A 26,354-nucleotide genomic window follows, 5' to 3' on the forward strand; every position below is an offset into this window, starting at 1 on the left:
TTGTTATATTATATCAACACTGGGGGTTTAGTACAGCTGTACTTGTTATATTATATCAACACTGGGGGTTTTGTACAGCTGTACTTGTTATATTATATCAACACTGGGGGTTTAGTGCAGCTGTACTTGTAATATTATATCAACACTGGGGGTTTAGTGCAGCTGTACTTGTTATATTATATCAACCCTGGGGGTTAGTACAGAGTTTATGTATAGTGGTTGAGAGAATGCCAAGAGTGTTCAAACCTGTCATCAAGGCAAAGTGTGGCTACTTTGAATAATCTCAAATAAAATATATATTTTGATTTGTTTAACTATTTTTTGGTTACTACATGATTCCATATGTGTTATTTAATAGTTTGGATGTCTTCACTCTTATTCTACAATGTAGAAAATAGTAAAAATAAAGAAAAATCCTGAAATGAGTAGGTGTATCCACACTTTTGGTTGGTACTGTATACAAAATACAGCAAAATCAAGTTTTTACCTGCACTGTACTTTCAATGAGCAAAACCGTATTTACTCCCCATGGCAAAATGTGTAGAATTGCAGGAAATGTTGGCCACTAAAATGGTTTGCCGTTAGAATCGGGGACCCCCTGTCAAATCTCGCTGAGGTCCCCAAAAGACTAGAGAATTGGGAAAGGACATTGTAACCTCATAATTGATGTTAATTAGTGATGACACTAAACTGTAAATACTGATATACTGTACTAGTCCAGATACGATCAACTTGCTTATGCTGTAATCCATCTCTTTATTCATTGGCTCTGAACCAAACTCAAACCTCAGATGCAGGTGTTGTGATCACTGCTCATAGTTTTCTATCAGACAGGGTTTTTGTAGAGGAGAGGAGGTTCTCTACATCACTGTGTCGGCTGGCTGCACAGTAATACACTGCACTGTCTTCAGGTGCTCTCAGACTCAGTAGATGAAGATACGCCTCTTTCAAACCATCTCCACTCACATTGAAGTGCTTTTCAAATGATTTCTCCATGGTTATTGACTTGGTAAATGCATAACCAATGAGTTTCATAGCAGTGTCTCCTGTTGACTGTTGGTACCACAGTATCATATTGTAGTTTTGAATAGTATGGTTGCAGGTGAGTTGTACATTATCTTTAGATCCTTTAAGTATTGCAGAAGGAGTCTGATGGACTTTGCTGCTAAGAGACTGTCCTGTGGACAAAGAAAGAGAGAGAGAGAGAGAGAGAGAGAGAGAGAGAGAGAGAGAGAGAGACAGAGAAAGAGAGAGAGACAGAGAGAGATAGAAAGAGACAAATAGAGACAGAGTAAGAGACAATATTTATTCATTTTAATGACATCCATAGACTTCTCTTAATGAGTGATTTAATACCTGTCACCCAGAGTGGTAGAGCTGCCAGGTGAATCAGAACTCTGATCATAGTGAAGAAGACTTGATGAGGAAGATGAATATGTTTCCTGAGTGGAGGAGAGATATGAGTGTCTCCTGGATGAAGCTCTGAGGTGAAAGGAGAGGGGCTGATGTAGCAGCATATGTTATTTAGGGTGGTGGTTAGTGGGAGTGTCAGAAAGTCTGTACTGTAATGTTTGCTCATAGGACCTCACAGTGAACCTTTCTGATCATGACAATGAAATGAGACAGACATTATTAGAAGTAGAGTTAGAGGTCCCCCTACAGTACATGATGAGACCATCATCTCTTCAGATATTATGTGCAGTCCTATATCAACACTGAGGGTTTAGTACAGCTGTACTTGTTATGTTATATCAACACTGGGGGTTTAGTACAGCTGTACTTGTTATATTATATCAACACTGGGGGTTTAGTACAGCTGTACTTGTTATATTATATCAACACTGGGGGTTTAGTACAGCTGTACTTGTTATATTATATCAACACTGGGGGTTTAGTACAGCTGTACTTGTTATATTATATCAACACTGGGGGTTTAGTACAGCTGTACTTGTTATATTATATCAACACTGGGGGTTTAGTACAGCTGTACTTGTTATATTATATCAACACTGGGGGTTTAGTACAGCTGTACTTGTTATATTATATCAACACTGGGGGTTTAGTACAGCTGTACTTGTTATATTATATCAACACTGGGAGTTTAGTGCAGCTGTACTTGTTATATTATATCAACACTGCTGGTTTAGTACAGCTGTACTTGTTATATTATATCAACACTGGGGGTTTAGTACAGCTGTACTTGTTATATTATATCAACACTGGGGGTTTAGTGCAGCTCTACTTGTTATATTATATCAACACTGGGGGTTTAGTACAGCTGTACTTGTTATATTATATCAACACTGGGGGTTTAGTACAGCTGTACTTGTTATATTATACCAACACTGGGGGTTTATTAACACCTGGTCATAAATAGTTGGCAGCAGACGACTCTTTCTGTGAGGATCTACACCGGAGACTAGAAACAGGTACAGGGAGTGAACATTTATTGAAACAAGCACATGAAACAGAACAGGAACAGAGTCTGGACAGGGGAAAAGTAACGACATCAATGCTGACACAGGGAACAAACTGAGGAGCAGACAGATGTAGAGGGGGTAATCAACAAAGTAAATGAGTCCAGGTGAGTCCAATATTGCGCAGCTGTGCGTAATGATGGTAACAGGCCTTCTGGGCCTGAGTAGCAGGCAGTTTACTTTGGACACGCTTTTTATCCGGACGTGAAAATACTGCCCCCTATCCCAAACAGGTTAACAGTCATAAAACCGTCCCAACTGTGGGAGAGAGTGGGGTTCTGGCTATCTGTCAGCCATTTGCCAAGCTCATCTGGCAACTTTGATCCTCACCAAGGAGAGAGAGTCATTACAGTCATAATGATGGAACTACAGTGCATTCAGAAAGTATTCACACCCCTTGACGTTTTCCACTTGTTGTTGTTACAGCATGAATAAAATAATTGATTAACATTAGATTTTGTGGCCTCCCGGATGGCGCAGTGGTCTAGGGCACTGCATCTTAGCGCTAGCTGTGCCACCAGAGACTCTGGGTTCAATTGGCCTAGCGTCGTCGACGCACAATTGGCCTAGCGTCGTCCGGGTTAGGGAGGGTTTGGCCGGTAGGGATATCCTTGTCTCATCGCGCACCAGCAACTCCTGTGGCGGGCCGGGCGCAGTGTGCCCTAACCAAGGGGGCCAGGTGCACGGTGTTTCCTCCGACACATTGGTGCGGCTGGCTTCCGGGTTGGAGGCGCGCTGTGTTAAGAAGCAGTTGGGTTGTGCTTCGGAGGACGCATGGCTTTTGACCTTTGTCTCTCCCGAGCCCGTACGGGAGTTGTATCGATGAGACAAGATAGTAATTACTAGCGATTGGATACCACGAAAATTGGGGAGAAAAGCGGGTAAAAAAAAAATATATATATATATACAGTGGGGAGAACAAGTATTTGATACACTGCCGATATTGCAGGTTTTCCTACTTACAAAGCATGTAGAGGTCTGTAATTTTTATCATAGGTACACTTCAACTGTGAGAGACGGAATCCAAAACAAAAATCCAGAAAATCACATTGTATGATTTTTAAGTAATTAATTTGCATTTTATTGCATGACATAAGTATTTGATCACCTACCAACCAGTAAGAATTCCGGCTCTCACAGACCTGTTAGTTTTTCTTTAAGAAGCCCTCCTGTTCTCCACTCATTACCTGTATTAACTGCACCTGTTTGAACTCGTTACCTGTATAAAAGACACCTGTCCACAACCTCAATCAAACAGACTCCAACCTCTCCACAATGGCCAAGACCAGAGAGCTGTGTAAGGATATCAGGGTTAAATTGTAGACCTGCACAAGGCTGGGATGGGCTACAGGACAATAGGCAAGCAGCTTGGTGAGAAGGCAACAACTGTTGGCGCAATTATTAGAAAATGGAAGAAGTTCAAGATGATGGTCAATCACCCTCGGTCTGGGGCTCCATGCAAGATCTCACCTCGTGGGACATCAATGATCATGAGGAAGGTGAGGGATCAGCCAGAACTACACGGCAGGACCTGGTCAATGACCTGAAGAGAGCTGGGACCACAGTCTCAAAGAAAACCATTAGTAACACACTACGCCGTCATGGATTAAAATCCTGCAGCGCACGCAAGGTCCCCCTGCTCAAGCCAGCGCATGTCCAGGCCCGTCTGAAGTTTGCCAATGACCATCTGGATGATCCAGAGGAGGAATGGGAGAAGGTCATGTGGTCTGTTGAGACAAAAATTGAGCTTTTTGGTCTAAACTCCACTCGCCGTGTTTGGAGGAAGAAGAAGGATGAGTACAACCCCAAGATCACCATCCCAACCGTGAAGCATGGAGGTGGAAACATCATTCTTTGGGGATGCTTTTCTGCAAAGGGGACAGGACGACTGCACCGTATTGAAGGGAGGATGGATGGGGCCATGTATCGCGAGATCTTGACCAACAACCTCCTTCCCTCAGTAAGAGCATTGAAGATGGGTCGTGGCTGGGTCTTCCAGCATGACAACGACCCGAAACACACAGCCAGGGCAACTAAGGAGTGGCTCCGTAAGAAGCATCTCAAGGTCCTGGAGTGGCCTAGCCAGTCTCCAGACCTGAACCCAATAGAAAATCTTTGGAGGGAGCTGAAAGTCCGTATTGCCCAGCGACAGCCCCGAAAACTGAAGGATCTGGAGAAGGTCTGTATGGAGGAGTGGGCCAAAATACCTGCTGCAGTGTGTGCAAACCTGGTCAAGAACTACAGGAAACGTATGATCTCTGTAATTGCAAACAAAGGTTTCTGTACCAAATATTAAGTTCTGCTTTTCTGATGTATCAAATACTTATGTCATGCAATAAAATGCAAATTAATTACTTAAAAATCATACAATGTGATTTTCTGGATTTTTGTTTTAGATTCCGTCTCTCACAGTTGAAGTGTACCTATGATAAAAATTACAGACCTCTACATGCTTTGTAAGTAGGAAAACCTGCAAAATCGGCAGTGTATCAAATACTTGTTCTCCCCACTGTATATATGATTTTGTGTCAGAGTTCTACACACAATATCCCACAATGTCAAAGTAGAATTATTATTTTTTGATATGATTACAAATTAATGAAATCTTTTCAAAAATACTCTCATACTTAATAATATACTTTACACAACACTTAGATGTAAACTTGACATATAGAATATATGCTGGCACACACATTATCCCATAATGTCTAGGTAGAATTATATAAAAAAAAACATTTTTACAAATGAATGAAAAATAAAAAGCTAAAAAGTCAGTCAATAAGTATTTAATCCCTTTGTTACGGCAGAAATTCAGAAGTAAACATTTGCTGAGCAAGTCACATAAAAAGTTGTATGAACTCACACTGTGTCACGGTTGTCGTAAAAACGGGACCAAGACGCAGCGGATATTGAGTTCCACATATTTATTCCAAAAGTGAAACATAAGCCAAAACAATAAATCAAATAAACGAACAACGGACCGTGGCTACATGATGCACAAACACAAAATATAATATCCCACCAACACAGGTGGGAAAAATAGCTACTTAAATATGATCCCCAATTAGATACAACGATTACCATCTGCGCCTAATTGGGAATCATACAAAACACCAACATAGAACATATAAAATAGAACACAACATAGAAATTATAAACTAGAATACCCCCTAGTCACGCCCTGTCCTACTACACCTTAGAGAAACAAGGGCTCTCTATGGTCAGGGCGTGACACACTGTGTCCAATAATACTGTTCAACATGATTTTTGAATGACTACCTCAACTCTGTACCCAACACATACAATGATCTGTAAGGTCCCTCAGTTGAGCAGTGAATTGAAAACACAGATTCAACCACAAATACCAGGCAGGTTTTCAAATGCTTTGCAAAGAAGGGCACCTATTGGCAGATGGGTTAAAAAAACACTGAATATCTGTTTAATTACGGTAAAGTTATTTATTACACTTTGAATGGTGTATCAATACACCCTTTCACTACAAAGTTACATGCATCGTTCCTAAATCAGTTGCCGCAGGGGAAGGAAACTGCTCAGGGTTTTAACCATGAGAACAATGGCAACTTTAAAACAGTTACAGAGTTTATGCATAGTGGTTGAGAGAATGCCAAGAGTGTTCAAACCTGTCATCAAGGCAAAGTGTGGCTACTTTGAAGAATCTCAAATATAAAATATGCTTTGATTTGTTTAACACTTTTTTGGTTACAACATGATTCCATATGGGTTATTTAATAGTTTGAATGTCTTCACTATTATTCTACAATGTAGAAAATAGTAAAAAATAAAGAAAAATCCTGAAATGAGTAGGTGTATCCACACTTTCGGCTGGTACTCTATATAAAACACAACAAAATCAAGTTTTAACCTGCACAGAACTTTCAAAGAGCAAACCCTTATTTACTCCCCATGGCAAAATGTGTAGAATTGCAGGAAATGTACTTTAAAACCCCAAAAATGTCTTTCCAATCAAGAGGTTGACCACTCAAAATGTTTTGACGTTAATATGGGGGTCCCCCAGCCAAATCTCGCTTAGGTCCCCAAAAGGCTAGCAAAACGGGATATGACATTGTAACCACATAATTTATGTTAATTAGTAATGACACTGAACTGTAAATACTGTTATACTGTACTAGTCCAGATACGATCAACTTGCTTCTGCTGTAATCCATCTGTGTATTCATTGGCTCTGAACCAAACTCAAACCTCAGATGCAGGTGTTGTGATCACTGCTCATAGTTTTCTATCAGACAGGGTTTTTGTAGAGGAGAGGAGGTTCTCTACATCACTGTGTTGACTGGCTGCACAGTAATACACTGCACTGTCTTCAGGTGCTCTCAGACTCAGTAGATGAAGATACGCCTCTTTCCTACCGTCTCCACTCACATTGAAGTGCTTTTCAAATGATTTCTCCATGGTTATTGACTCGGCATATGCATAACCAATGAGTTTCATAGCAGTGTCTCCTGTTGACTGTTGGTACCACAGTATCATATTGTAGTTTTGAATAGTATGGTTGCAGGTGAGTTGTACATTATCTTTAGATTCTTTAAATATTGCAATAGGAGTCTGGTGGACTTTGCTGCTAAGAGACTGCCCTGTTGACAAAGAAAGAGAGAGAGAGAGAGAGAGAGAGAGAGAGAGAGAGAGAGAGAGAGAGGAAGAAAGAGAGAGAGACAGAGAGAGCGAGAGAGAAAGAAAGAGATAGAAAGAGACAAATAGAGACAGAGTAAGAGACGATATTTATTCAGTTGAATGACATTCATATATTTGTTAGACTTCTCTTAATGAGTGATTTAATACCTGTCACCCAGAGTGGTAGAGCTGCCAGGTGAATCAGAACTCTGATCATAGTGAAGAAGACTTGATGAGGAAGATGAATATGTTTCCTGAGTGGAGGAGAGATATGAGTGTCTCCTGGATGAAGCTCTGAGGTGAAAGGAGAGGGGCTGATGTAGCAGCATATGTTATTTAGGGTGGTGGTTAGTGGGAGTGTCAGAAAGTCTCTACCGTAATGTTTGCTCATAGGACCTCACAGTGAACCTTTCTGATCATGACAATGAAATGAGACAGACATTATTAGAAGTAGAGTTAGAGGTCCCCCTACAGTACATGATGAGACCATCATCTTTTCAGATATTATATGCTGTCCTATATCAACACTGGGGGTTTAGTACAGCTGTACTTGTTATATTATATCAACACTGGGGGTTTAGTACAGCTGTACTTGTTATATTATATAAACACTGGGGGTTTAGTACAGCTGTACTTGTTATATTATATCAACACTGGGGGTTTAGTGCAGCTGTACTTGTTATATTATATCAACACTGGGGGTTTAGTGCAGCTATACTTGTTATATTATATCAACACTGGGGGTTTAGTACAGCTGTACTTGTTATATTATATCAACACTGGGGGTTTAGTGCAGCTGTACTTGTTATATTATATCAACACTGGGGGTTTAGTGCAGCTGTACTTGTTATATTATATCAACACTGGGGGTTTAGTGCAGCTATACTTGTTATATTATATCAACACTGGGGGTTTAGTACAGCTGTACTTGTTATATTATATCAACACTGGGGGTTTAGTGCAGCTGTACTTGTTATATTATATCAACACTGGGGGTTTAGTGCAGCTGTACTTGTTATATTATATCAACACTGGGGGTTTAGTGCAGCTATACTTGTTATATTATATCAACACTGGGGGTTTAGTACAGCTGTACTTGTTATATTATATCAACACTGGGGGTTTAGTGCAGCTGTACTTGTTATATTATATCAACACTGGGGGTTTAGTGCAGCTGTACTTGTTATATTATATCAACACTGGGGTGTTTAGTACAGCTGTACCTGTTATATTATATCAACACTGGGGGTTTAGTACAGCTGTACTTGTTATATTATATCAACACTGGGGGTTCAGTACAGCTGTACTTGTTATATTATACCAACACTGGGGGTTTAGTGCAGCTGTACTTGTTATATTATATCAACACTGGGGGTTTAGTGCAGCTGTACTTGTTATATTATATCAACACTGGGGGTTTAGTACAGCTGTACTTGTTATATTCTATCAACACTGGGGGTTCAGTACAGCTGTACTTGTTATATTATATCAACACTGGGGGTGTGTGGCAGCTATACTTGTTATATTATATCAACACTGGGGGTTTAGTACAGCTGTACTTGTTATATTATATCAACACTGGGGGTTCAGTACAGCTGTACTTGTTATATTATATCAACACTGGGGGTTTAGTGCAGCTGTACTTGTTATATTATATCAACACTGGGGGTTTAGTACAGCTGTACTTGTTATATTATATCAACACTGGGGGTTTAGTTCAGCTGTACTTGTTATATTATATCAACACTGGGAGTTTAGTACAGCTGTACTTGTTATATTATATCAACACTGGGGGTTTAGTTCAGCTGTACTTGTTATATTATATCAACACTGGGGGTTTAGTGCAGCTGTACTTGTTATATTGTTTCAACACTGGGGGTTTAGTACAGCTGTACTTGTTATATTATATCAACACTGGTAGTTTAGTACAGCTGTACTTGTTATATTATATCAACACTGGGGGTTTAGTACAGCTGTACTTGTTATATTATATCAACACTGGGGGTTTAGTACAGCTGTACTTGTTATATTGTTTCAACACTGGGGGTTTAGTACAGCTGTACTTGTTATATTATATCAACACTGGGAGTTTAGTACAGCTGTACTTGTTATATTATATCAACACTGGGGGTTTAGTACAGCTGTACATGTTATATTATATCAACACTGGGGGTTTAGTACAGCTGTACTTGTTATATTATATCAACACTGGGAGTTTAGTACAGCTGTACTTGTTATATTATATCAACACTGGGGGTTTAGTACAGCTGTACTTGTTATATTGTTTCAACACTGGGGGTTTAGTACAGCTGTACTTGTTATATTGTTTCAACACTGGGGGTTTAGTACAGCTGTACTTGTTATATTATATCAACACTGGTAGTTTAGTACAGCTGTACTTGTTATATTATATCAACACTGGGGGTTTAGTACAGCTGTACATGTTATATTATATCAACACTGGGGGTTTAGTACAGCTGTACTTGTTATATTATATCAACACTGGGAGTTTAGTACAGCTGTACTTGTTATATTATATCAACACTGGGAGTTTAGTACAGCTGTACATGTTATATTATATCAACACTGGGGGTTTAGTACAGCTGTACTTGTTATATTGTTTCAACACTGGGGGTTTAGTACAGCTGTACTTGTTATATTGTTTCAACACTGGGGGTTTAGTACAGCTGTACTTGTTATATTATATCAACACTGGGAGTTTAGTACAGCTGTACTTGTTATATTATATCAACACTGGGGGTTTAGTACAGCTGTACATGTTATATTATATCAACACTGGGGGTTTAGTACAGCTGTACTTGTTATATTATATCAACACTGGGAGTTTAGTACAGCTGTACTTGTTATATTATATCAACACTGGGGGTATAGTACAGCTGTACTTGTTATATTATATCAACACTGGGGGTTTAGTACAGCTGTACTTGTTATATTATATCAACACTGGGGGTTTAGTACAGCTGTACTTGTTATATTATATCAACACTGGGGGTTTAGTACAGATGTACTTGTTATATTATATCAACACTGGGGGTTTAGTACAGCTGTACTTGTTATATTATATCAACACTGGGGGTTTAGTACAGCTGTACTTGTTATATTATATCAACACTGGGGGTTTAGTACAGCTGTACTTGTTATATTATATCAACACTGGGGGTTCAGTACAGCTGTACTTGTTATATTATATCAACACTGGGGGTTTAGTACAGCTGTACTTGTTATATTATATCAACACTGGGGGTTTAGTACAGCTGTACCTGTTATATTATATCAACACTGGGGGTTTAGTACAGCTGTACTTGTTATATTATATCAACACTGGGGGTTTAGTACAGCTGTACTTGTTATATTATATCAACACTGGGGGTTTAGTACAGCTGTACTTGTTATATTATATCAACACTGGGGGTTTAGTACAGCTGTACTTGTTATATTATATCAACACTGGGGGTTTAGTACAGCTGTACTTGTTATATTATATCAACACTGGGGGTTTAGTACAGCTGTACTTGTTATATTATATCAACACTGGGGGTTTAGTGCAGCTGTACTTGTTATATTATATCAACACTGGGGGTTTAGTACAGCTGTACTTGTTATATTATATCAACACTGGGGGTTTAGTACAGCTGTACTTGTTATATTATATCAACACTGGGGGTTTAGTGCAGCTGTACTTGTTATATTATATCAACACTGGGGGTTTAGTACAGCTGTACTTGTTATACTATATCAACACTGGGGGTTTAGTACAGCTGTACTTGTTATATTATATCAACACTGGGGGTTTAGTACAGCTGTACTTGTTATATTATATCAACACTGGGGGTTTAGTACAGCTGTACATGTTATATTATATAAACACTGGAGGTTTAGTTTAGCTGTACTTGTCATCTGCATCACTGTGTTCACTCACAGCACAGAAGTACCTGCCGCTGTCTCCTGCCTCCAACTTCTTCACTGTGAAATATCCATTCTCAGGTACAGTTTTAACAGTGGAATATTTGTCTTCACTGATTGCTCCATAGTCTGGTTTGCTGTAACTAGTTGTATGAACTATCTGCTTCATTCCCTCTCCTGGATGCTGTCTGTACCAGTACATCTGGTTGTAGCTAGAATCCTTAGTGTGACTACAGTTCATCTGAGCATCAGTGTCTTTCAGTCCCCAGAGTATGGTGGGTTCTGAGTGACATTTTAATTTATTTTAATTTTTATTTCACCTTTATTTTACCAGGTAGGCCAGTTGAGAACAAGTTCTCATTTACAACTGCGACCTGGCCAAGATAAAGCAAAGCAGTGGGACAAAAAGAACAGCATAGAGTTACACATGGAATAAACAAACGTACAGTCAATAATACAGTAGAAAAGCTGTATTCAGTGTTTGCAAATGAAGTAAGGAGGTAAGGAATAAAATAGGCCAATAGTGGCAAAGTAATTACATTTTAGGAATTAACATTGGAGTGATAGATGAGCAGTGAGGATGTGCCAGTAGAAATACCGATGTGCAAAAGAGCAGATTTTAATTAATTCTTTTCAATATGGGGATGAGGTAGGAAGTTGGATGGGCTATGTACAGCTGCAGCGATCGGTAAGCTGCTCTGACAGCCGATTCTTAAAGTTAGTGAGGGAGATATAAGTGTCCAACTTCAGAGATTTTTGCAGTTCGTTTCAGTCATTGGCAGCAGAGAACTGGATGGAAAGGCGGCCAAAGGAGGTGTTGGCTTTGGGGATGACCAGTGAGATATACCTGCTGGAGCGCGTGCTACGGGTGGGTGTTGTTATCGTGACCAGTGAGCTGAGATAAGGTGAAGCTTTACCTAGCAAAACTTATAGATGACCTGGAGATAGTGGGTTTGGAGACGAATATGTAGCGAGGACCAGCCAATGAGAGCATACAGGTCGCAATGGTGGGTAGTATATGGGGCTTTGGTGACCAAACGGATGGCACTGTGATAGACTGCATCCAATTTGATGATAGACTGCATCCAATTTGACTCCCCTCGACAAGACTTGTAAGGATACAGTCGGACCAAAATCAATAGAGTTAGGTACAGTTAGACCTGATTACATCAACACTCAGGTGAAGTGAACGTATGCTCGTAAACACCAATATCTCATGCGATCCTTGTTGCTCCTCTACTCCGCCCGACACCAACACCATGCAAACCGGCACCGAAGGCCTCCTTGGTTCCTCCGACCGGGTCAACGGGTGTGTTTATCCACCCGTGATCTTCCCTTAAAGGTGGACTTGCGGAAGTACGCCCCACACCTGCCCCTCCGTCCCCTCGACTTGTTGACGACCACCCAGCCTACACTCTCCGGCGTCTGCTAGAGGCTCGTCGGCTCCTGGGAACCCTGATGTACCTGGTGGACTGGGAGGGCTACGGCCGCGAGGAGCGGGAGTGGATGTCTGCCCGGGACATCCTGGATTCAGGACTTGTTCGGGACTTCAACGAACTTCATGGTGGTTGCCCTGGCTCCCCTTCTGGAGACGCTCCTAGAAAGGGGAGAGGGGGGTACTGTCATGGTTCTACCTGTCACCAGAGGGCGACAAAGACCGTCCTAGAGACATTATTGACACTCAGGTGTGTCCTATTATTAATTATGATTTCCCTGTTAAGGGAGGTGTGGTTTCTGTTTGCTTTTACAGAAGCTTGATTTTGTCTCCCGTGTGAGTTTGTCTCCCGTGTGAGTTTGTCTCCCGTGTGAGTTTGTCTCCCGTGTGAGTTTGTCTCCCGTGTGAGTTTGTCTCCCGTGTGAGTTTGTCTCCCGTGTGAGTTTGTCTCCCGTGTGAGTTTGTCTCCCGTGTGAGTTGGTCTCCCGTGTGAGTTTGTCTCCTGTGTGAGTTTGTCTCCTGTGTAACTTCTTGAGACTTAGTGTTACTGTGATCCTTCTGTTACCGTTTCTCAGTAAAGTATTTACGTTTATCCTAAAACCACTGATTCCTCATCTGGTCTCTTCTCTGCACCTGGATCAAACCTCACCACGTCACAGAGTGTGATTCCAAGTTGATAATGAGTACATGCTTTAATTGTATGTTTGTTGTCCACGTCGACAACAGACACCCGACACAGCTGCGAGAGGCTATCTACGCTGTAACACATCTGGCCCGACTTGGAGTTGAGGAGAGGAGAGCCCAGCAGCCAGCCATCGACTACCATACCAGTCATCGACGACAGACTACTGGACCAGTCAGTGACTAACGAACCCTGCTCGGGTAGAGCTGAACAAACTACCGAACATCAACCAATGCTCTGTGAGGGAAGCAACTGCTGTGCTAGTTTTGCCCTGTACTCATAGTGCTGGTGTTACTGCTAGTCCTAACTCTTAGTCTGTCTATACATTCTGACTGTTATCTTAGTGTTACTGCTAGTCCTAACACTTAGTCTGTCTATACATTCTGACTGTTATCTTAGTGTTACTGCTAGTCCTAACTCTTAGTCTGTCTATACATTCTGACTGTTATCTTAGTGTTACTGCTAGTCCTAACTCTTAGTCTGTCTATACATTCTGACTGTTATCTTAGTGTTACTGCTAGTCCTAACACTTAGTCTGTCTATACATTCTGACTGTTATCTTAGTGTTACTGCTAGTCCTAACTCTTAGTCTGTCTATACATTCTGACTGTTATCTTAGTGTTACTGCTAGTCCTAACACTTAGTCTGTCTATACATTCTGACTGTTATCTTAGTGTTACTGCTAGTCCTAACACTTAGTCTGTCTATACATTCTGACTGTTATCGTAGTGTTACTGCTAGTCCTAACACTTAGTCTGTCTATACATTCTGACTGTTATCTTAGTGTTACTGCTAGTCCTAACACTTAGTCTGTCTATACATTCTGACTGTTATCTTAGTGTTACTGCTAGTCCTAACTCTTAGTCTGTCTATACATTCTGACTGTTATCGTAGTGTTACTGCTAGTCCTAACACTTAGTCTGTCTATACATTCTGACTGTTATCTTAGTGTTACTGCTAGTCCTAACACTTAGTCTGTCTATACATTCTGACTGTTATCTTAGTGTTACTGCTAGTCCTAACACTTAGTCTGTCTATACATTCTGACTGTTATCTTAGTGTTACTGCTAGTCCTAACTCCTAGTCTGATTATACATTCTAACTGGGAGGTTAGTAATTTAAAATCATTGAAACAAATGCTTGTTATGCTGTTGTCACTTTTTTTATGAACCTTGAATATAATAAAGTACCTTTGTAAACTGGTCTGCTTCTGTGGTTGTTTGCCGTGGGATTTTATAACTCTGTTTTTGACAGATTATAACCGCTCATGGATAATCAAAATGACAGCTCCCTCAGGATAGTTATCAATACTCTTGTTTCATCCCAAGTCGAACCCTATTCCCTATATAGTACCCTGCTTTTGACCAGGGACCCTATGCAGCCCCTTTTCCATGTCAGTGTGGAGAACCACTGCCTCCTTGGTGGAGAAGTGAGGAAGTGCTGCAGCTGAACCGTCTAAACCAGCCACTTCTAACAGTATCATTACCATCTGTTGATATCTAATGGTTCATAGCAAAGTGGTGTTGAAGTGGTTGAAGACAGGTGCAGGTGTATAGAGCTGTAGTCAGATAACAGTCAATTATAGTACAACGGTTTGATTTGTCTAATCTTAGCAATTTCTTCTTAGCTAGCTACATAGCCGTCTTTGTATCAAAAATAATTGCGTAATTATCGTATTACGTCGTCCTAACGCAGTCTACACTGCTATCTGCCCAGCAGCTAGCCAGCTAGCAAACGTCCACCGTCTACCGAATAGCAGCACTGTAGCAACTATTACACTCAACTGAACGACTTGATTAGTGTAGTGTTAGCTAGCTACATAGTTGTCTTTGCTGTCTTCGTATCCAAGATAATTGTGTCGTTTAGAGTGTGTAGTTTTAGAGTGATTATCTTAATTTACCGAGGTTAGCTAGCCAGCTATTTGTCGTCCTTAACATAGGAGACACTGCTAGCTAGCCAACAGCTAGCCAACGTCTACCGAATAGAACTTCCGCACTCAACAACCCGGTCGCATTCCGCTTCGCTCCACAGGTAGTATCACATTTTCATTTCATTTCATTACAGTACAACGGTTGGATTTGTTTGATCGTAGCTAGCTACACAGCTAGCTACATAGCCGTCTTTGTATCAAAGATAATTGTGTAGTCTAGAGCGATTTTCTAGGTTAGCTAGCCAGCTACTGTCGTTCTTTTAACGCAACGTAACGTAATCAACACTGCTAGCTAGCCAGCTAGCCCCCGAATAGCAGCACTGTAGAAACTATTACACTCAACGGAACGACTTGATTAGTGTAGTGTCAACAACGCAGCCACTGCCAGCTAGCCTACAAAGTCAACAACGCAGCCACTGCCAGCTAGCCTACTTCAGCAGTACTGTATCATCTTAATCATTCTAGTCAATAAGATTCTTGCTACGTAAGCTTAACTTTCTGAACATTCGAGACGCGTAGTCCACTTGTCATTCCAATCTCCTTTGCATTAGCTTAGTCTCTTCTGTAGCCTGTCAACTATGTGTCTGTCTATCCCTGTTCTCTCCTCTCTGCACAGACCATACAAACGCTCCACACCGCGTGGCCGCGGCCACCCTAATCTGGTGGTCCCAGCACGCACGACCCACGTGGAGTTCCAGGTCTCCGGTAGCCTCTGGAACTGCCGATCTGCGGCCAACAAGGCAGAGTTCATCTCAGCCTATGCCTCCCTCCAGTCCCTCGACTTCTTGGCACTGACGGAAACATGGATCACCACAGATAACACTGCTACTCCTACTGCTCTCTCTTCGTCCGCCCACGTGTTCTCGCACACCCCGAGAGCTTCTGGTCAGCGGGGTGGTGGCACCGGGATCCTCATCTCTCCCAAGTGGTCATTCTCTCTTTCTCCCCTTACCCATCTGTCTATCGCCTCCTTTGAATTCCATGCTGTCACAGTTACCAGCCCTTTCAAGCTTAACATCCTTATCATTTATCGCCCTCCAGGTTCCCTCGGAGAGTTCATCAATGAGCTTGATGCCTTGATAAGCTCCTTTCCTGAGGACGGCTCACCTCTCACAGTTCTGGGCGACTTTAACCTCCCCACGTCTACCTTTGACTCATTCCTCTCTGCCTCCTTCTTTCCACTCCTCTCCTCTTTTGACCTCACCCTCTCACCTTCCCCCCCTACTCACAAGGCAGGCAATACGCTCGACCTCATCTTTACTAGATGCTGTTCTTCCACTAACCTCATTGCAACTCCCCTCCAAGTCTCCGACCACTACCTTGTATCCTTTTCCCTCTCGCTCTCATCCAACACTTCCCACACTGCCCCTACTCGGATGGTATCGCGCCGTCCCAACCTTCGCTCTCTCTCCCCCGCTACCCTCTCCTCTTCCATCCTATCATCTCTTCCCTCTGCTCAAACCTTCTCCAACCTATCTCCTGATTCTGCCTCCTCAACCCTCCTCTCCTCCCTTTCTGCATCCTTTGATTCTCTATGTCCCCTATCCTCCAGGCCGGCTCGGTCCTCCCCTCCCGCTCCGTGGCTCGACGACTCATTGCGAGCTCACAGAACAGGGCTCCGGGCAGCCGAGCGGAAATGGAGGAAAACTCGCCTCCCTGCGGACCTGGCATCCTTTCACTCCCTCCTCTCTACATTTTCCTCTTCTGTCTCTGCTGCTAAAGCCACTTTCTACCACTCTAAATTCCAAGCATCTGCCTCTAACCCTAGGAAGCTCTTTGCCACCTTCTCCTCCCTCCTGAATCCTCCTCCCCCTCCCCCCCCCTCCTCCCTCTCTGCAGATGACTTCGTCAACCATTTTGAAAAGAAGGTCGACGACATCCGATCCTCGTTTGCTAAGTCAAACGACACCGCTGGTTCTGCTCACACTGCCCTACCCTGTGCTCTGACCTCTTTCTCCCCTCTCTCTCCAGATGAAATCTCGCGTCTTGTGACGGCCGGCCGCCCAACAACCTGCCCGCTTGACCCTATCCCCTCCTCTCTTCTCCAGACCATTTCCGGAGACCTTCTCCCTTACCTCACCTCGCTCATCAACTCATCCCTGACCGCTGGCTACGTCCCTTCCGTCTTCAAGAGAGCGAGAGTTGCACCCCTTCTGAAAAAACCTACACTCGATCCCTCCGATGTCAACAACTACAGACCAGTATCCCTTCTTTCTTTTCTCTCCAAAACTCTTGAACGTGCCGTCCTTGGCCAGCTCTCCCGCTATCTCTCTCAGAATGACCTTCTTGATCCAAATCAGTCAGGTTTCAAGACTAGTCATTCAACTGAGACTGCTCTTCTCTGTATCACGGAGGCGCTCCGCACTGCTAAAGCTAACTCTCTCTCCTCTGCTCTCATCCTTCTAGACCTATCGGCTGCCTTCGATACTGTGAACCATCAGATCCTCCTCTCCACCCTCTCCGAGTTGGGCATCTCCGGCGCGGCCCACGCTTGGATTGCGTCCTACCTGACAGGTCGCTCCTACCAGGTGGCGTGGCGAGAATCTGTCTCCTCACCACGTGCTCTCACCACTGGTGTCCCCCAGGGCTCTGTTCTAGGCCCTCTCCTATTCTCGCTATACACCAAGTCACTTGGCTCTGTCATAACCTCACATGGTCTCTCCTATCATTGCTATGCAGACGACACACAACTAATCTTCTCCTTTCCCCCTTCTGATGACCAGGTGGCGAATCGCATCTCTGCATGTCTGGCAGACATATCAGTGTGGATGACGGATCACCACCTCAAGCTGAACCTCGGCAAGACGGAGCTGCTCTTCCTCCCGGGGAAGGACTGCCCGTTCCATGATCTCGCCATCACGGTTGACAACTCCATTGTGTCCTCCTCCCAGAGCGCTAAGAACCTTGGCGTGATCCTGGACAACACCCTGTCGTTCTCAACTAACATCAAGGCGGTGGCCCGTTCCTGTAGGTTCATGCTCTACAACATCCGCAGAGTACGACCCTGCCTCACACAGGAAGCGGCGCAGGTCCTAATCCAGGCACTTGTCATCTCCCGTCTGGATTACTGCAACTCGCTGTTGGCTGGGCTCCCTGCCTGTGCCATTAAACCCCTACAACTCATCCAGAACGCCGCAGCCCGTCTGGTGTTCAACCTTCCCAAGTTCTCTCACGTCACCCCGCTCCTCCGCTCTCTCCACTGGCTTCCAGTTGAAGCTCGCATCCGCTACAAGACCATGGTGCTTGCCTACGGAGCTGTGAGGGGAACGGCACCTCAGTACCTCCAGGCTCTGATCAGGCCCTACACCCAAACAAGGGCACTGCGTTCATCCACCTCTGGCCTGCTCGCCTCCCTACCACTCAGGAAGTACAGTTCCCGCTCAGCCCAGTCAAAACTGTTCGCTGCTCTGGCCCCCCAATGGTGGAACAAACTCCCTCACGACGCCAGGACAGCGGAGTCAATCACCACCTTCCGGAGACACCTGAAACCCCACCTCTTTAAGGAATACCTAGGATAGGATAAAGTAATCCTTCTCACCCCCCCCCCCCCCCCCCCTTAAAAGATTTAGATGCACTATTGTAAAGTGGCTGTTCCACTGGATGTCATAAGGTGAATGCACCAATTTGTAAGTCGCTCTGGATAAGAGCGTCTGCTAAATGACTTAAATGTAAATGTAAAGGATCAGAGAGGGTTTTTGTAGAGGAGAGAGGGTATAGTGAAACACTGTGCTTTACTAGCAGCACAGAAATACACTGCACTGTCTTCAGGTCCTCTCAGTTTAGGAATATGTAGATACGCCATTTTCCCAGTTGCAGCATCTCCACTCAAAGTAAAACGCTCTTTAAAGGAATCTTCCATGGTTGGATTGGTGAATAGCACATACCCAATGAGTTTCAGAGCAGTGTTTTGTGCTGCCTGCTGGTACCACAGTATCATGTTGTAGTTTGGAATAGTATGGCTGCAGTTCAGTTGAACGTTATCTTCAGGTCCTTTTAGTATTGCAGTAGGAGTCTGCTGGACGTTGTCTGGTTGTGACAGCCCTGTGGATGAAAACAGAACAACTAAAATCTACAGTATTACTCAACATATTGACAGCAATATATTTAGTAGTAGTAAATATCTTTCATCTGAACAGTGGTTTAGTACCTGTCACCCACAGTGGTAGAGTTGCTACATGTATGAGAAGCTTGATCATGTTGATGGTTCTGGAGAGAAGAGTCACATGAACAAGGAGAAAAGGGTTTTCAGATAGTCAGAGATGTGATGTCAGCAAGTGGGAGTGTCAAATGTATTGTTTGCATCCCAAATGGCACCCTATTCCCTATATAGTACACTACTTTAGACCAGGGCCCTATGGCAACCTATTCCGTATATAGCTCACTACTTTTGACCACAATACATAGATAGGGGTTTACACCAAAATAATGTCTCTCCAGTCAAGAGGTTGGCCACTAAAATGTTTTGCCAATGGGATGGGGGTCTTCCTGCCAAATCTCGCTTAGGTCCATAAAAGTCTAGAGAAACGGGATATGAGATTGTAACCACATAATTTATGTTAATTAGTAATGACACTAAACTGTAAATACTGTTATACTGTACTGGGCCAGATACGATCAACTTGCTTATGCTGTAATCCATCTCTTTATTCATTGGCTCTGAACCAAACTCAAACCTCAGATGCAGGTGTTGTGATCACTGCTCATAGTTTTCTATCAGACAGGGTTTTTGTAGAGGAGAGGAGGTTCTCTACATCACTGTGTTGGCTGGCTGCACAGTAATACACTGCACTGTCTTCAGCTGCTCTCAGACTCAGTAGATGAAGATACGCCTCCTTCGAACCATCTCCACTCACATTGAAGTGCTTTTCAAATGATTTCTCCATGGTTATTGACTTGTATTGTGCATAACCAATGAGTTTCATAGCAGTGTCTCCTGTTGACTGTTGGTACCAGAGTATAATATAGTAGTTTTGAATAGTATGGTTGCAGGTGAGTTGTACATTATCTTTAGATCCTTTAAGTATTGCAGAAGGAGTCTGATGGACTTTGCTGCTAAGAGACTGCCCTGTTGACAAAGAAAGAGAGAGAGAGAGAGAGAGAGAGAGAGAGAGAGAGAGAGAGAGAGAGAGAGAGAGAGAGAGAGAGAGCGAAAGAAAGAGAGACAGAGAGAGCGAGAGAGAAAGACAGAGAGAAAGACAAAGAAAGAGATAGAAAGAGACAAATAGAGACAGAGTAAGAGACGATATTTATTCATTTTAATGACATCCATAGACTTCTCTTAATGAGTGATTTAATACCTGTCACCCAGAGTGGTAGAGCTGCCAGGTGAATCAGAACTCTGATCATAGTGAAGAAGACTTGATGAGGAAGATGAATATGTTTCCTGAGTGGAGGAGAGATATGAGTGTCTCCTGGATGAAGCTCTGAGGTGAAAGGAGAGGGGCTGATGTAGCAGCATATGTTATTTAGGGTGGTGGTTAGTGGGAGTGTCAGAAAGTCTCTACCGTAATGTTTGCTCATAGGACCTCACAGTGAACCTTTCTGATCATGACAATGAAATGAGACAGATATTATTAGAAGTAGATTTAGAGGTCCCCCTACAGTACATGATGAGACCATCATCTCTTCAGATATTATATGCTGTCCTATATCAACACTGGGGGTTTAGTACAGCTGTACTTGTTATATTATATCAACACTGGGGGTTTAGTGCAGCTGTACTTGTTATATTATATCAACACTGGGGGTTTAGTACAGCTGTACTTGTTATATTATACAGTGGGGAGAACAAGTATTTGATACACTGCCGATTTTGCAGGTTTTCCTACTTACAAAGCATGTAGAGGTCTGTAATTTTTATCATAGGTACACTTCAACTGTGAGAGACGGAATCTAAAACAAAAATCCAGAAAATCACATTGTATGATTTTTAAGGAAATTATTTGCATTTTATTGCATGACATAAGTATTTGATACATCAGAAAAGCAGAACTTAATATTTGGTACAGAAACCTTTGTTTGCAATTACAGAGATCATACGTTTCCTGTAGTTCTTGACCAGGTTTGCACACACTGTAAATACTTAGGGGTATGGTTAGATGATAGGCTTTCTTTTAAAAAACATGTTACTGAATTGGGAAAAAAGCTCAAATTCAAGATAGGATTCCTTTACAGAAACAGGGCTTGTCTGTCCTCTGTAAAGAGGAAAAAAATTGTGCAGGCTACTTTTATGTCCGTTTTAGACTATGGTGATATTATCTATATGCATGCATCGGCAAACACATTAAAACCACTGGATGCTATTTACCATTGTGCACTCAGGTTTATCACGGGTGATAGTTACAGAACTCATCACTGTATCCTATATCAACATGTGGGCTGGGTCTCTCTATCTGTGAGGCGAGAGCAACATGCTCTCTTGTTTATTTATAAAGCACTTCTTTTAAAACTACCTCCATATATATCATCATTAATTTCCACAAGATGTACTAATTTTAAAACCAGATCACAGATGTGGATTACATTAGAGACTCCTGCGGTCTCCACAGAGTTGGGTAGGACTGCCTTCAGTTCCTTTGCACCTTATTCATGGAACAAACTGCAGATCCAACTTAAGTTAGACACTCTGGTGTCCCTTGCCCATTTTAAAATGCTTATGGAGGATCAATATGATGTTGTCTGTGATTGTTTCTGTTGAATTGTGTATGTTTTGAAATGTTCTTGTCTGTATGTCTAAAACTGTACATGTCAACATGTTTACACAGGGCACAGCCGTAAAAGAGATCCAGGTCTCAGTCTGTTTTCCCTGTTAAAATAAAGATTAAAAAAAATAAAAAATTGGGAATCATACAAAACACCAACATAGAAAATATGAACTAGAACACAACATAGAAATTATAAACTAGAATACCACCAAGTCACACCCTGACCTGCTACACCATAGAGAAACAAGGGCTCTCTATGTTCAGGGCGTGACACACTGTGTGCAATAATACTGTTCAACATGATTTTTGAAGGACTACCTCATCTCTGTACCCAACACATACAATGATCTGTAAGGTCCCTCAGTCGAGCAGTGAATTTCAAACACAGATTCAACCACAAATACCAGGGAGGTTTTCCAATGCTTTGCAAAGAAGGGCACCCATTGGCAGATGGGTAAAAAAACACTGAATATCTGTTTAATTACGGTGAAGTTATTTATTACACTTTGAATGGTGTGTCAATACACCCTTTCACTACAAAGTTACAGGCATCGTTCCTAAATCAGTTGCCGCAGGGGAAGGAAACTGCTCAGGGTTTTTACCATGAGAACAATGGCAACTTTAAAAGAGTTACAGAGTTTATGCATAGTGGTTGAGAGAATGCCAAGAGTGTTCAGACCTGTCATCAAGGCAAAGTGTGGCTACATTGAAGAATCTCAAATATAAAATATACTTTGATTTGTTTAACACTTTTTTGGTTACAACATGATTCCATATGTGTTATTTAATAGTTTGAATGTCTTCACTATTATTCTACAATGTAGAAAATAGTTTAAAATAAAGAAAAATCCCGAAATGAGTAGGCGTATCCACACTTTTGGCTGGTACTGTATACAAAATACAACAAAATCAAGTTTTAACCTGCACTCAACTTTCAATTACACCGTATCATCACAGCTAGCTAGCTGCTACCGAGTGGCTACTACTGGCTAACACCTCTGTCCCGAAGCAAGCACCAGTTAGCCTTGAGCTAGCCTCGAGCTAGGCCCATCTGCCGGCTAGCTGCAAGCGCGATATCAACCCAGAGCATATAGGACTGCTTTTTCTCTACCACATCACCGGATTCCTGACGCAAGCTCTGGACAATTACACCGTATCATCACAGCTAGCTAGCTGCAACCGAGTGGCTACTACTGGCTAACACCTCTGTCCCGAAGCAAGCACCAGTTAGCCTTGAGCTAGCCTCGAGCTAGGCCCATCTGCCGGCTAGCTGCAAGCGCGATATCAACCCAGAGCTTATAGGACTGCTTTTTCTCTACCACATCACCGGATTCCTGACGCAAGCTCTGGACAATTACACCGTATCATCACAGCTAGCTAGCTGCAACCGAGTGGCTACTACTGGCTAACACCTCTGTCCCGAAGCAAGCACCAGTTAGCCTTGAGCTAGCCTCGAGCTAGGCCCATCTGCCGGCTAGCTGAAGAGCTAGCGCCACTGCCACTGCCACGAAGCTAGCACCAGTTAGCAAACACAATTCTACAATTCACAACCTCTCTTTCGCCATCGCCATCTGGCTTGGATTCTCTGTCGACACAACCACGTCTGAGCAGACCCCCTCCGTCTGAGCAGACCACCCCCCGGGCTACTAACTTTAAACGCCGCGTGCTAGCTTAGTGGAGGCCTCCTCTGCTCCATCTACGGCTGCCCCCTGGACACTATGATCACTTGGCTACATAGCTGATGCATGCTTGACTGTCCATTAATTCACGGTACTCCATTCTGTTTATTTGTGTTTTACCTGTCGGCTCTGTGCTTTAACTCAGGATCTGTGTGTAGTTAATCCGACCCTCTCTGCCTAGTCGTCGCCATTTTTACCTGTTGTTGCTGTGTGAGACTAGCACCCTGTTATTGCTGCTGTTATCTTACCTGTTGTTTTAGCTAGCTCTCCCAATCAAGACCTGCAATCACTTTATGCCTTATTGTATGTCTCTCTCAAATATCAATATGCCTTGCATACTGTTGTTCAGGCTAGTTTTCATTATCATTGTTTTGGTTTGCAATGGACCCTGTAGTTCCACTCTCCGTACCTCTGATACCCCCTTTGTCCCACCCCCCACACATGCGGTGACCTCACCCATTGAGACCAGCATGTCCAGAGATACAACCTCTCTTATCATCACCCAGTGCCTGGGCTTGCCTCCACTGTACCCGCGCCCCTCCATACCCCTGTCTGCACATTATGCCCAGAATCTATTCTACCACGCCCATAAATCTGCTCCTTTTATTCTTTGTCCCCAACGCTCTAGGCGACCAGTTTTGATAGCCTTTAGCCGCACCCTCATCCTACTACTCCTCTGTTCCTCGGGTGATGTGGAGGTAAACCCAGGCCCTGCATGTCCCCAGTCACCCTCATTTGTTGACTTCTGCGATCGAAAAAGCCTTGGCCTCATGCATGTCAACATCAGAAGCCTCCTCCCTAAGTTTGCCTTACTCACCGCTTTAGCACACTCTGCCAATCCTGATGTCCTTGCCGTGTCCGAATCCTGGCTTAGGAAGGCCACCAAAAATTCTGAGATTTCCATACCCAACTATAACACTTTCCGTCAAGATAGAACTGCCAAAGGGGGAGGAGTTGCAATCTACTGCAGAGATAGCCTGCAAAGTTCTGTCATACTTTCCAGGTCTATGCCCAAACAGTTCGAACTTCTAATTTTAAAAATTAATCTCTCCAGAAATAAGTCTCTCACTGTTGCCGCCTGCTACCGACCCCCCTCAGCTCCCAGCTGTGCCCTGGACACCATCTGTGAATTGATCGCTCCCCATCTAGCTTCAGAGTTTGTTCTGTTAGGTGACCTAAACTGGGATATGCTTAACACCCCGGCAGTCCTACAATCCAAGCTTGATGCCCTCAATCTCACACAAATCATCAAGGAACCCACCAGGTACAACCCTAAATCCGTAAACATGGGCACCCTAATAGACATTATCCTGACCAACCTGCCCTCCAAATACACCTCTGCTGTCTTCAATCAAGATCTCAGCGATCACTGCCTCATTGCCTGTATCCGCCACGGGTCCGCGGTCAAACGACCACCCCTCATCACTGTCAAACGCTCCCTAAAACACTTCTGCGAGCAGGCCTTTCTAATCGACCTGGCCCGGGTACCCTGGAAGGATATTGACCTCATCCCGTCAGTTGAGGATGCCTGGTCATTCTTTAAATGTTACTTCCTCACCATATTAGACAAGCATGCTCCGTTCAAAAAATGCAGAACCAAGAACAGATATAGCCCTTGGTTCACTCCAGACCTGACTGCCCTCGACCAGCACAAAAACATCCTGTGGCGAACTGCAATAGCATCGAAGAGCCCCTGCGATATGCAACTGTTCAGGGAAGTCAGGAACCAATACACGCAGTCAGTCAGGAAAGCAAAGGCCAGCTTTTTCAAGCAGAAATTCGCATCATGTAGCTCTAACTCCAAAAAGTTCTGGGATACTGTAAAGTCCATGGAGAACAAGAGCACCTCCTCCCAGCTGCCCACTGCACTGAGGCTAGGTAACACGGTCACCACCGATAAATCCGTGATAATCGAAGACTTCAACAAGCATTTCTCAATGGCTGGCCATGCCTTCCTCCTGGCGACTCCAACCTTGGCCAACAGCCCCCCCCCGCTGCTACTCGCCCAAGCCTCCCCAGCTTCTCCTTTACCCAAATCCAGATAGCAGATGTTCTGAAAGAGCTGGAAAACCTGGACCCATACAAATCAGCTGGGCTTGACAATCTGGACCCCCTATTTCTGAAACTGTCCGCCGCCATTGTCGCACCCCCTATTACCAGCCTGTTCAACCTCTCCTTCGTATCATCTGAGATCCCCAAGGATTGGAAAGCTGCCGCGGTCATCCCCCTCTTCAAAGGGGGAGACACCCTGGACCCAAACTGTTACAGACCTATATCCATCCTGCCCTGCCTATCTAAGGTCTTCGAAAGCCAAGTCAACAAACAGATCACTGACCATCTCGAATCCCACGTACCTTCTCCGCTGTGCAATCCGGTTTCCGAGCCGGTCACGGGTGCACCTCAGCCACGCTCAAGGTACTAAACGACATCATAACCGCCATCGATAAAAGACATTACTGTGCAGCCGTCTTCATCGACCTGGCCAAGGCTTTCGACTCTGTCAATCACCATATTCTTATCGGCAGACTCAGTAGCCTCGGTTTTTCTAATGACTGCCTTGCCTGGTTCACCAACTACTTTGCAGACAGAGTTCAGTGTGTCAAATCGGAGGGCATGTTGTCCGGTCCTCTGGCAGTCTCTATGGGGGTACCACAGGGTTCAATTCTCGGGCCGACTCTTTTCTCTGTATACATCAATGATGTTGCTCTTGCTGCGGGCGATTCCCTGATCCACCTCTACGCAGACGACACCATTCTATATACTTCCGGCCCTTCCTTGGACACTGTGCTATCTAACCTCCAAACGAGCTTCAATGCCATACAACACTCCTTCCGTGGCCTCCAACTGCTCTTAAACGCTAGTAAAACCAAATG

This window comes from Salvelinus alpinus, chromosome 25 (assembly GCF_045679555.1).
Source record: "Salvelinus alpinus chromosome 25, SLU_Salpinus.1, whole genome shotgun sequence".
NCBI classification, from domain to species: Eukaryota; Metazoa; Chordata; class Actinopteri; order Salmoniformes; family Salmonidae; genus Salvelinus; species Salvelinus alpinus.